Below are 439 nucleotides of genomic sequence, written 5' to 3'. Positions count from 1 at the left end.
GCTATATTACAGTTGTAAGAATAGCCTTAGGTGTTTAGATTTTCTTTTTTATAATAGGGAAGATTCAGCCATCAGTGGGGTGTTTTAGAATCCCAAGGACATCAGAATGGAGTATCAGTCATCAGGTTTTTTTAACAATAATATGTCTTCAGAGTTCTTGCCTCAACATTTAGAAAAAGGTTCATTTTCTTATTTCAAACCAGTTAAATATTCTGGGTGAAACAAGTCACTGATTTGCCTATGACCTTTTAGAAGAGTTGTCGTTTTGTTAAAATACTGTACCTATTATTAATCTGAACTGGCATTGACTATGTTTTAGTGTATTTATAAATGGTGAACTCAGTTTCTGAAATTAAACTTTTTATTTGCAATTTTCTACTGCTGGAGGACTCTGGCTGTTTATTCTTAGGCTAATAAAACAGTGCTACTCTTGCAGGCC

The sequence above is a fragment of the Hippopotamus amphibius genome, chromosome 7 (assembly GCF_030028045.1).
Source record: "Hippopotamus amphibius kiboko isolate mHipAmp2 chromosome 7, mHipAmp2.hap2, whole genome shotgun sequence".
Lineage (NCBI taxonomy): Eukaryota > Metazoa > Chordata > Mammalia > Artiodactyla > Hippopotamidae > Hippopotamus > Hippopotamus amphibius.
The sequence above is the reverse complement of the archived record's forward strand: the minus strand, read 5'-3'. Positions refer to the sequence as shown.